The following is a 12500-nucleotide window of genomic DNA, read 5'->3' as shown; positions in this document are numbered from 1 at the left end:
TTGAATTCTAATTTACTAAAATATTGGTCTCTCCCTTCTTCTAACTCTATTGATGTTCAGACAAACCAAGATTTGCTGTATGTTGCATTACCCTAACAAATCTAATAGTAGAGTTCATTTGAAAATTACATCTACCTAACAACTCTTTCTACAGCTTCTACCAACCTCCTAGTTAAATACTTACAAGTATAGGAAAATAAAAGACTCACAACAGACAACTTCTTGTCAGAATCTGGGAGGAATCTCTACTAAACTTAAGACAGATGGAGCAGGACTGAAAGAAATCCAGTACAGAATATGCCTCACAATCTATTTTTATATATACATATTTTGGTTCCCCATAGCTAAAAGAAGTATTGTACTACACCTTGTAGGCCCTTAAAGAATAACACATAAAGAAAATAAAGGACAGCAAAAATAGAAAACATTAAAAAAGTATCAATTATAAAAAGAATTTTAAATAGGTTAAAATCACATTTTAAAAGGCAAGGGTCGAACAAAATGCAACCTCTATTTACAAAAACAATCAGCAAAGATGTATCAAACAAATTCAAATCAATATAACATAAAATACAATTCCGGGGCTTCCCTGGTGGCACAGTGGTTGAGAGTCCACCTGCCGATGCAGGGGACACGGGTTCGTGCCCTGGTCCGGGAAGATCCCACATGCCGCGGAGCGGCTGGGCCCGTGAGCCATGGCCGCTGAACCTGTGCGTCCGGAGCCTGTGCTCCGCAACAGGAGAGGCCACAACAGTGAGAGCCCCGCGTACCACAAAAAAAAAAAAAAAATTCTGGGCAAAAGATACTGAATGGAATGAATGTGACTATTTTATACTGTTAATGGGTATACACAAAAGGAACAGGAAAAGTTATAAATGTCTATGTGCCAAATGATACAGCATTAAAATTGAAAAAAATATGTATATATTTTAAATACCTCATTTTAAATGAGGTATTGACAGAAACATAATAGAAGTGAAAGACTGTTGGGTTTTCTTAAGCCTTGGGCAAGTAGACAAGATAAAAAATAAAAAGGATACAGAAAACTGAATAAACAAATTTATAACAATAAACTTAACAATGTATGTTAAATTATGTTGCCAACAAAGAATACATATTTTCCAAGAACCTGTGAACACTAAAACTGATCAGATATTAAGCCATAAAAATTATTTCAAATCATAAATTTCACATCTATGAATAAAACTGATTAAAATTTGAATGCAATGAGAAAAATTATAGCCAAAATAATTTAACCAACGAAAAATATAACAAACCCTTTTCTAAATAATTCTTGAGCCAAAAGGGATACCAAAACCAAACACAATTAGAAGCCATCTAGAAAATTACAAGGAGGTCTTAGTATCAAAATCTGGAGGGGAGGGGATACAAAATTAAGTTGTAATCGAGAACAAATCCAAAACCTAAACCCTTGCAGGAGACTTCCCAACATGGCAGAGTAGAAGGACCCTGAGCTCACCTCCTCTCAGGGGCACACCAAAATCACAGCTATCTGCAGAACCACCTATGAAAAAGACTAGAACCTACCAGAAAAGATCTTCTACAACTAAAGATATAAAGAAGAACCACAACGAGACGGGTAGCAGGGGGAGAGTCATGGTAGAGTCAAGACGCATGCCCCTCAGTGGGCAATCCACAAACAGGAGAATACCATTGCAGAGGTTCTCCCCAGGGAGCAAGGGGTCTAAGCCCCACATGAGGCTCCCTAGCCCAGGAGTCCTGTGCCAGGAAACAAGCCTTGAGAATGTTTGGCTTTGAAGGCTAGCAGGGCTTAAATTCAGGAGGGCTGGAGGGCTGTGGGAAACAGACTCTACTCCTAAAGGACACACACAAAATCTCACACGTTCCAGGGCCCAGGGAAAAAGAAGTAATTTGAAAGGAGCCTGGGTCAGACCTAACTGCTGATCTTGAGAAGTCTCCCAGAGAGGAAAGAGGCAACTGGAGCTCACCCTAAGGACACAGACACTGGGGGCTGCCATCTTTGGGTGCTCGTTCTATCAGACACTGGTACTGGCAAGTATCACTGTGGAATCCTCCCTCTAGCTTATTAGCCCCAGGACCCCAGGACTCAACAGCCTGTAGTCATCAGTTCTGTGACACCTGAGGCCAAGCAACTAACTGGGCCAAGACATACCCCCACCCACCAACAGGCAGGCTGCCTTAAGAACCCCTGAACACGGCTGTGCCCACCAGAGGGCCCAGGACCTGGCCCCACACACCAGTGTGCAGACACTAGATCTGGGACCCCCAGGGCCCTACAGGCAGAGATTCCAAGACCCAACTCCACCTACCAGCAGGAAGCTGACACTGGCCTCAGGACCAGCCTCACATAGCACTGGACAGGCACCAGCCCCAGGACCCACTGGGCCCAGCCCCTGCCCCAAAACAAGCCTGCTCTAGCCTCAAGACCAGTCTCACCCACCAGTGGGCACTCACCAGCCCCAGGACAACCTCAGCCCTGAAGCCTGCCAGGGCAGGACCCAGCCCAACCACTAGCAGGCCAGCACCAGACCTGGGACAGTTGGGCCCTAGTACCAGCAAGCCAAGACAAGTTTCAGGACACCCCAAACCCTGCAGCCAGCTGTATCAGGAACCAGCCCCACCCTCCAGTGGTCTGACACCAGTTCTGGGACCCCTGGGCCCTCTAGCCAGACCCCAGGACCCAGCTTGGCTTGACAGTAAGGCCAAAACCAGCTCCAAGACCTGGCTTCAGCCACCAGTAAGTGAGCACTGGCCCCAGGATCTCCTGGACCCCAACTCTGTCCACCAGTGAGCCAGCACTAGCCCTAAGGCTCCCTGGGGTTCCACAGCCAGCCACCTCACAACCCAGCCCTACCAATCAGTGGCTGGCAGCCTCCACACAAGGCAGGGCTTGGCAACCAACCAGACCAGGGGCCAGCCACACCTACCAGTCCACCCACAGTGGTCAGCCCACCACAACAGAAGGACCCAAAAAACCCATATAGGAGGCACCACTAGAGCACACAGTTCTAGTGACCAGAGAGAAGTACACAGCTGGGGCACATAGAACACCTCCTACTAAAAGGTACTTTTCTAAGGTGAGGAAACACAATCAACATACCAGATACATAAAAACAAAAACAGCAACTTAGGCAAAATAAGTTGACAGAGGAACACGTTTCAAATGAAGGAATAAGATAAAACCCCAAGAGAAGAACAACGTGAAGTAAATATAGGCAATCTACCCAAGAAAGAGTTCAAGGTAATGACCATAAGGGTGATGAAAGAACTCAGGAGAAGTAAAGATGCACAGGGCAGAAAATTATAAGTTTTTAACAAAGAGTTGGAAAGAACACAATAAATGAAACAAAATTTACACTATAAGGAATCAATAGAAGACTAAATGATACACAGGAAAAGGATCAGCAACCTGGAAGACAAGAATAGTGGAAATCACTGACGCTGAACAGAAAAAAGAATAAAAAGAAATAAGGACAGTTAGAGATCTCTGGGGCAACATCGAGCATACTAGGATTCACATTATAGGGGTCCCAAAAGGAAGAGACAAAGGAGCAAATAACACATTTGAAGAAATAACAGCTGAAAATTTCCCTAACCTGCGAAAGAATACAGACATCCCAGTGCAGAAAGCACAGAGAGTCCCAAACAGGATCAACCAAAAGAGGACCACACCAAGACACAATGTTATTAAAATGGCAAAAACATTTTAAAAGGAGAGAATATTAAAAGGAGCAAGGAAAAAGCACTAAGTTACATAAAAGGGAACTCCCATAAGACTATCAGCTGACTTTTCAGCAGAAACTCCGCAGGCCAGAAGGGAGTGGCATGATATATTTAAAATGATGAAAGGGAAAAACCTACAGTCAAGAATATTCTACCTGGCAAGGCTCTCATTCTGATTTGATGGAGAGATCAAATGTTTTGCAGACAAGCAAAAGCTAAAAGAGTTCAGCACCAACAAACCAGCTTTACAAGAAATGTTAAAAGGACTTCTCTAAGTGAAAAAGAAAAGGCTACAACTAGGAACATGAAAATTATGAAAGGAAAAAGCTCATCAGTAAAGGCAAACGTACAGTAAAGGTAGTAAAACAACATGTACAGAGCTAGTAGGAAGGTTAAAAGACAAAAGCAGTAAAATAAGCTATACCCACAATAAGCAGTTAAGGAATACACAAAACAAACAGATGTAAAATATATATGGTATCGAAAATGGTAATTGTGAGGAGAGAAGAGTACAAATACATGGTTGTTACAATGCATTTGAAATTAAGAGATCAACAACCTAAAATAATCATGTATATAAATATAGATTGCTACATATAAACCTCATGGTAACAACAAAACAAAAATCTATAATAGATACAGACACAAAAGAAAAAGGAATCCAAACATAACACTAGAGATAGTCATCAAATCATAGGGGAAGAGAACAAAAAAAAAAAAGAAACAAAAAAGACCTACAAAAACAACTCCAAAACAATTAACACAGTGGCAGTAAGTACATAAGTATCAATAATTACTTTAAATATAAATAGAATAAATGCTCTAATCAAAAGACAGAGAGCAGCTGAATGGATGCAAAAACAAGACCTGTAATATATGCTGTCTACAAGAGACTCACTTCATATCCAAAGACACAAACAGATTGAAAGTGAGGGGATGGAAAAAGGTATTCCACACAAATGGAAATCAAAAGAAAGCCAGGGTAGCAATACCTGGCAAAATAGATTTTAAAACAAAGACTGTGACGAGAGACAAAGAAGGATATCATATAATGATAAGGGGATCAATCCAAGAAGAAAATATAACAATTACAAATATATATGCACCCAACATAGGAGCACCTAAACACAAAGAGCAAATATTAACAGACATAAAGGGAGAAATCAACTATAACACAATATTAGTAGTGGACATTAACACCCACTTACATCAATGGACAGATCATCCAGACAGAAAATCAATAAGGTAACACTGCCCTTAAATGACACATTAGAGCAGATGGACTTAATAGATATATATATAGAACACTCTGTCCAAAAGCAGCAGATAACACACTCTTTTCAAGTGCATATGGAACGTTCTACAGGATAGATCACATGCTAGGCCACAAAACAGGCCTCGGTAAATTTAAGAAAATTAAAATAATATCAAGCATCTTTTTTGACCACAATGCCATGAGACTACAAAAAAAAAAAAAACCTACCAAAAGCACAAACACATGGAGGCTAAACAATATGCTCCTAAACAACCAATGGATCACTGAAGAAAAAAAAAAAAACTTGGAGACAAATGAAAACAAAAACACAATAAATCCAAAATCTATACTATGCAACAAAAGCAGTTCTAAGAGGGAATTTTAAAGCAATACAGCTTACCTAAGGAAACAAGAAAAATCTCAAATAAACAACCTAACTTTAAACCAAAAAAAAAAACACCTAACCTTACACCTAAAGGAAAAAGAACAAACAAAACCCAAAGTTAGTAGAAGGAAAGAAATCATAAAGATCAAGAATTAATAAAATAGAGACTAAAAAAAACAACAGAAAATATCAGTGAAACTAAAAGCTGGTTCTTTGAAAAATTAAACAAAATTGATAAACTTTTAGCCAGACTCATAGAGAAAAAAAGAGGGCCCAAATCAATAAAAATCAGAAATAAAAAGGGAGAATTTATAAGCAACACCACAGAAATAAAAAGAATCATAAGAGATATGCCAGTAAAATGTACAAACTAGAAGAACTGGACAAATTCCTAGAAATGTACAATCCCCCAAGATTGGACCAAGAAGGAATAGAAAACATAAACAGAGCAATTACCCATAATGTAAGTGAATTAGTAATTTAAAAACTCCCAAAAAACAGAAGTCCTGGACCAGATAGCTTCACAGATGAATTTCACCGAACATTTAGAGAAGAGCTAACACCTATCCTTCTCAAACTATTCTAAAAAGTTGCTAAGGAATACTTCTGAAATCATTCTATGAGGCTAGCATCACCCTGACACCAAAATCGGACAAAGAGATCACAAAAAAAGAAAATTACAAGCTAATATCACTGATGAACATAGACTCAATAATCCTCAACAAAATATTAGCAAACAAAACAACAATATGTTAAAAGGAGACCGTATACCATTATCAAATGGGATTTATTGCAGGGATGCAAGGATGGTTCAATATCCACAAATCAATCAATGTGATACACCACATTGACAATTGAAGAATAAAAACAATATGATCATCTCAAAAGATGCAGAAAAAGCTTTTGACAAATTTCAACATCCACTTATGATAAAATCTCTACAGGAAGTGGGTACAGAGGGAACATACCTCAACATAATAAAGGCCATATATTATTAGCCCACCGTTAACATCATACTCAATGATGAAAAGCTGAAAGCATTTCCTCTAAGATCAGAAACAAGACAAGGATGCCCACTCTCCTCACTTTTATTCAATATAGTATTAGAAGTCCTAGCCACAGCTTTCAGATAACAAAGAGTAATAAAAGGAATCCAAATTGGAAAACAGAAAGTAAAACTGTCATTGTTTGCAAATGACATGATATTATATAGAAAATCCTAAAGACGCCACCAAAAAACCACTAGAACTCTTCAATGAATTCAGTAAAGTTGCAGGATTCAAAATTAATATATAGAAGTCTGTTGCATTTCTATACACTAACAACGAACTATCAGAAAGAGAAATTAAGGAAACAATTCCATGTACCAATGCATCAAAAAAGAATAAAATACCTAGGAATAAACCTACCTAAGGAGGTAAAAGACTTGTACTCAAAAAACAAAAGGACACTGATGAAACTGAAGAAGACACAGATGGAGAGACACATCATGTTCATGGATTGGAAGAATCAGTATTGTTAAAATAACCATACTACCCAAGGCAATCTACAGATTTAATGCAATCCTTATCAAAATACCAATGGCATTGTTCACAGAACCAGGACAAATAAATTTTAAATTTGTATGGAAACATAAAAGACCCTGAATAGCCAAAACAATCTTGAAAGAGAAGAACAAGCTGGAGGTACCATGCTCCCTGACTTCACACTACACTACAAAGCTTCAGTAATCAAAACAGTGTGGTACTGGCACAAACATGGATACACAGATCAATGGAACAGACCGGGAGCTCCGAAATAAGCATGCACCCCAATGTTCATATTATTTACAATAGCCAAGATATGGAAGCAGCCTAACTGCCCATGAACAGATGAATGGATAAAGAAGATGTGGTGTACACACACACACACACACACACACACACACACACACAGAATACTACTCAGCCATAAAAAAGAATAAAATTTGCCATTTACAACAACATGGGTGGACTAGGAGGGTATTATGCTCAGTGAAATAAGCCAGACAGAGAAAGACAAATACTGTATTTTATCATGTATATGTGGAATATAAAAAATAAAACAAACTAGTGAACATAAAAAGAAACAGAATCACAGATATTGTGAACAAACAAACTAGGTTACCAGTGGGGAGAGGGGGGGTGGGAGGGGCAAGATAGGGGCAGGGGATTAAGAGGTACAAAGTACTATGTATAAAACAATTGAGCATCAAGGATATTGTACAATACAGGGAACAGAGCCAATATTTTTAATAACTATAAATGGATTATAATTTATAAAAATTTTGAATCACTATGCTGTACACCTAAAATTAATATTGTAAATCAACTATACCTCAATTAAAAAAAAACCCTAAATGCTTGATCATCAGACAAAAATAAACGTAAATAAATTTAAGCAAATAAACTAGAAGTTAGAAAGAGAAAAAATATCAACCTGCAGGGAGGACAAGGGAGAAATTAATAATTTAAAAAAAAAACTTTTAAAGGAAATAATGAATAAAACTAAGACACAGGTTTTTAAAATAGTAAAATAAAACAAATTACGTTTTATGCACACACACACAAAAAGGAAAGCAAACAAGGGGACATGCAAGCACACATACTACAGATATTGCATACAACTCTCTGCTAGTGAATTCTGAAAATCTAAATGTCACCTGTGTAAGAAAACATAAATCATCAAGACTGCCTCAGTAAAAAATAGAAAACTAGACTATATGGAGTCACATAAAACTGAAGAAGTTATCCAGATGCTCCCTCTCCCCCCCAAAAAGGGGCACAGAATCAGACTACTTTAGAGGTGCATTATTTCCAAGTTTCATGAAAACATATAAATGCTATTTAAACTGCTCCAGAACACTGGGTAGGGAAATAAAAGCTGTTAATTTAAGTGTTCAATGCTAGCATTAGCCTGCTTCCAAAACTATAAAAAGATAGTCCTCCAGTCAGGAAATTGTCTTGTCTAACTTATGACCAATGATGTAAAAACCTTTAAACAAAATACTAACAAATGCAAAGTATTTGTATTAAAGATTAACTCACAGGGCAAAACAGACTAATTTCTGAAACTCAAGGATGGTTTACTATTAGAAACATTATTAAATAATTATAACACAGCACATTAACAGCTCACAGCATTATATGGTCACACTGATAAATGCAAAAAGTGAAATAAAATATTTCTAATTTTAAAAATTCAGTAAAAATAGCAATTCTTTAGTATAAGAAAGAATATGTATCCCAAAACAAGTTGACATACATAACATAAATACTAGCAGGATTTCCCTGGCGGTCCAGCAGGTTAAGACTTCACGCTCCCAATGCAGGAGGTGCAGGTGCGATCCCTGGTCGGGGAACTAAGATCCTGCATGCCACGGGGCACCTCCACAAAAAAAAAAATACACACACACACACACACACACACACACACAAACAGCACTCACATTAAATTCAAAATCAAACAAGGATGCCCAAAGTCTCCTTTTAGTTTAAACAATCTCAAAGTTCCAGCCAAGCAATGAAACATATATGATATAACTGGGATAAGGAGAAATTCTAGGGACCTACCAAGAAAATTCAAAATATCAACTGAGAAACTATGAGAACTAATAAGAAACTAAGGAGTCTGATTTTCAAGTAAACATATAAAAATCCTTAGCTTTCTTAATTATAAATAATAACAAGCTTGAAAATAGGGAGAAGTACTCTTTCACAACAGAAAAAAGAAATACATAAAATACTTAAGAATGAAGGTATACTTAAGAAATATATGGAACTTACAAAAAGAAAACTAAAAAATTTAGGTGAGAACATAAAAAACTTGAGTAAACAAATACACCATGTTCGTAAGTGGCAAGATTGAATACAATATAAGAAATCCAATTTCTCCCACATTATAAGTTTAATGCAACGGAAATTTGGGGCACTTGATAAAATTACTCAGAATGATATTCAGAATAAACTATTCAGGAAAAATAAAGTTAGAAAAAGTTGTTAAACTGTTTCTGAAAAAGATTACAGGATGTTAAACTATATTATAAATTCAAAATAATTTTAAAAACAAAATGGTTCTAGAACAACAATGATGTTACACAAGACTGAAAGGTCAGGATAATTAAAATCAAGTGGTGCTAGAGCAACACACAGCCCCCAAACAAATGCTGGTATATTGTGAAGGCCACAGCTTGAGAGAGTTGTGGTGTTTCAAACCAAAAGGGATACACAGTATGACTAACAGGTCAGAAAAATTCCACCCAAACTCAGAAAGTCAGAAATTATGAATAAGCAATAGTGTGATACCTTAAACCAGTTTCTAATCTGTTTTTTTCTAAACTGACCGTTTTCTATAACAATTATAATAGGGCAACAATGTACAATGTCTTCTGAGTGATGTTCCCAATCCTGTTTTTACTAGTGGGTCAGGAATACAGTTGCAAATGAGTTACAAATGTCAACGTCTGACAACTCAATGAATTCATCAACAACAGTTTAAAACTCTTTTGAGAAAGAATTAGTTCAGCTAAAGCTGCTTAACTACAAACTATAGGATTATGTTAGATCCCAATTCACAGACTATACCAAAATAAATCCTGCATGGATGAAGTTAAATATAAACACTAAAATCATACTATCAAATGCACTTCAAAGAAGCTGAACTAATTCAACGCTCCCACCAGCACTGTAAGGACCCATTTTCCCTAGTCTTCACCAACATAAGTTCATTTCCTTTGAGAAATTCTACTTGGAGGAATTTATGGCAAAGCAATAATCAGAAACATACACACAAGAAAATAATTAAGGATATCTATTGCAACACAGCTCCTAATTTTGAAATGTTGAAAAAGACAAATTCTCGTCAATCTGTTATCATTTAAATAATTATTGTACATTACTCAACAGAATACTATACAAACATTAGTAATGATGTTGCTGAAAATATGTAATGGCACAGGGAAATGTTTTTACAATATGTTGTGTAGTTTAAAAATATAGTTTACAAATGAGTTTTCATGTTGTGATCCCAAATCTATAAAAGGGTAAAATTTAATTTTAAAATTATGTGAATGTGAATAAGTTTAAGGATGGCTAACAAAATGCTAAACAGTGGGTTTTTTTCTTCTCTTTCCTTCTTAGAGATTCTTCTCTAAAGTGTATTTCCTTTACCAAATTCCCTAATTTGGACAGTGGATCCCATAAGATCCACTGTTCCTAATCAGAAAAAAAAAAAAAAAAAAACACATTTACAGCTGGCAGACAAAGAAATTCCACTTCTGTGAATGTGTAACTAAATTATTATACACACAAATATTTAGTACAATGTTTATCTCAGTAGTATTTAAAATAGAAAATAATTAGAAACAACTTAAATTGTAATAGGTCCACTAAACATTGTAATCATTTCATGATATAAGTCAAACCATAATGCTGTACACTTTAAAGTTATACAGTGCTGTAGGGTCGGTTATATCTCAATAAAACTGGAAGGAAAATAAAACAAGTCCAACAAAAGAACGTTTGGATAAATGAGTTACAGAACTTCCACAGGATGTCCATTAAACTCTGCTTCAGATGGATATTTAATAACCAGAAAAATACTGACAATATAAATATAATGGTTAGTTAAAATACACACTATGAAACTGCATAGGTTGTGAGCATTATTTTTTTAAATAAATACATAACTATATGTATGGAAAAATCACATACTGCATTATTTTAAAAGCTGGAAAGAAACAACAAACATTAAAATAAGTTTCTCGGGCTTCCCTGGTGGCACAGTGGTTAAGAATCCGCCTGCCAACGCAGGGGACATGGGTTCCAGCCCTGATCCAGGAAGATCCCACATGCCACAGGGCAACTAAGCCTGTGTGTCACAACTACTGAGCCTGCACTCTAGAGCCCACACAATAAGAAGCCCGTGCACCACAACGAAGAGTAGCCCCTGCTCACTGCAACAAGACCCAACGCAGCCATAAATAAATAAATAAAATTTATAAAAAATAAACAAATAAAATAAGTTTCTCTGGATGATGTACTGTTGATGGTTTTAATTTTCTTAACAACACTGTGTTTTCCAAATTCTCCACGAAGTGGGTTTGGAAAGGATGATATACATACAAAAATACCCAAAGGGCTGGAGAAACTTAAAAACTAAAGCAGCCATCTGTCTCACTGTTTTGATTTAGTTTTACAGAATTTTATTCATTTTAAATTTAAAATGACACTAAAGGAAAAAATTATCACACAGAAGTATAGTTTTTTTTAATAGAGAAGCAGCACTCCAAAATGTGTGCTTTTAAGTGTAAAAATTAAAATATTTTAATGAAGCTTAAAGTAGTAAGTACTATTTTATAAAAGTGAATAAATAAATACAGTTAGCAAAAATGCCATCTACCTATAGCACTGGTATTTGAAACCCTGGCTTTGGTATTCCAGTACAGCTATGTAAGATGTAACCATGAGAGGAAATCTGGTGAAGAGAACATGGAACCTTTCTGCAACTTCTATAATACTTTAACTTTTTAGGAATCTATTCAAAATAAACAGTTAAAAAGAGACTGCTTTATGTAATTCTCTTCTGGATGAACAGACTTTATTAAAAACTTGATTTTAAGCAGCATACATAATAAATCTTTATAGCTGTATTCAATTTGGATGAAATCAACCTCACTTATTACATTTGTTTGTTCGTTTTGTTTTGTTTTGTTTTGTTTTTTGCGGTACGCGGACCTCTCACTGCTGTGGCCACTCCTGTTGCAGAGCACAGGCTCCGGACGCGCAGGCTCAGCGGCCATGGCTCACAGGCCCAGCCACTCTGTGGCATGTGGGATCTTCCCAGACTGGGGCACGAACCCGTGTCCCCTGCATCGGCAGGCGGACTCTCAACCACTGCGCCACCGGGGGAGCCCCACTTATTACATTTTAAAGGGCTTGCTTTTATAAGGGTAACTCTTTTCACCAACAAAGCAAAGCTTAGTTTGTCAAATCTTGCATAAATATCTGAATTTTGAAAACTAGAAAAAACAAAAGAACACTGAAACTTTTAAAAAACATTAGTAATTTTTTAAAAACTTCTATCCTACAGTTACAATGCCTGCATGCCCTCTAAATT

General features: G+C 36.7%; 1 protein-coding gene across 4 annotated transcripts in view; it reads right to left on the bottom strand.

Annotated features, from left to right (window-relative positions):
- AGTPBP1 (ATP/GTP binding protein 1) overlaps positions 1-12500 on the bottom strand; it is a 172356-nt gene that overhangs the window by 52551 nt on the left and 107305 nt on the right. The gene's annotated exons all lie outside the window — the stretch shown is intronic.

The sequence above is a fragment of the Monodon monoceros genome, unplaced genomic scaffold, assembly GCF_005190385.1.
Source record: "Monodon monoceros isolate NGI ecotype Baffin Bay Population unplaced genomic scaffold, NGI_Narwhal_1 Super_Scaffold_5, whole genome shotgun sequence".
Classification (NCBI taxonomy): domain Eukaryota; kingdom Metazoa; phylum Chordata; class Mammalia; order Artiodactyla; family Monodontidae; genus Monodon; species Monodon monoceros.
This window is presented reverse-complemented; position numbering and strand designations above follow the sequence as displayed.